Source organism: Mastomys coucha, unplaced genomic scaffold, assembly GCF_008632895.1.
Source record: "Mastomys coucha isolate ucsf_1 unplaced genomic scaffold, UCSF_Mcou_1 pScaffold1, whole genome shotgun sequence".
Lineage (NCBI taxonomy): Eukaryota > Metazoa > Chordata > Mammalia > Rodentia > Muridae > Mastomys > Mastomys coucha.
The window spans coordinates 61397895-61398383 of NW_022196891.1; the positions used below are offsets into that span (position 1 = coordinate 61397895).

Sequence of the window (489 nt, forward strand, 5' to 3'; positions counted from 1 at the left end):
AAAAAAAAAAAAAAAAAAAATTAAAAGAGGGCTGAGCCTGAAGATAGGTCTACAACAGTGCTTCTCAAGCTTCCTAATGCTGTGACCCTTTAATACAGTTCCTCATGTTGTAGTGACTCCAACCATAAAAGTATTGCATTGCTAGTACATAACTGTAATTTGTACTGTTATGAATCATAATGTAAACATCTGTGTTTTCCATGTTTTAGGTGACCCCTGTGAAGCTCTGACCCCCAAGTTGAAAAACACTAGATTATATGCTAAGGTGAAAAGGAAGACAAGTTCTCTGCCATTAATATAGAATACTCAGTAAGCTCTCCTTTCAGCACTGTCCTGGAAAATGGAAAGGGAACCAGGAAGTAAGAAAACAAAAAGGAGTAATAAAGGCATCAAAATGAGAAAGGAAAGAGAAAAATGTGAACCTTACTACAATTACCATTCACTTCTGTATGTTTCAGAACTCCTTTTCAAAAGTCAAAAGAACTGTAC

General features: G+C 35.6%; 1 protein-coding gene across 1 annotated transcript in view; it reads right to left on the bottom strand.

Annotated features, from left to right (window-relative positions):
- CUNH1orf112 (chromosome unknown C1orf112 homolog) overlaps positions 1-489 on the bottom strand; it is a 48318-nt gene that overhangs the window by 34947 nt on the left and 12882 nt on the right.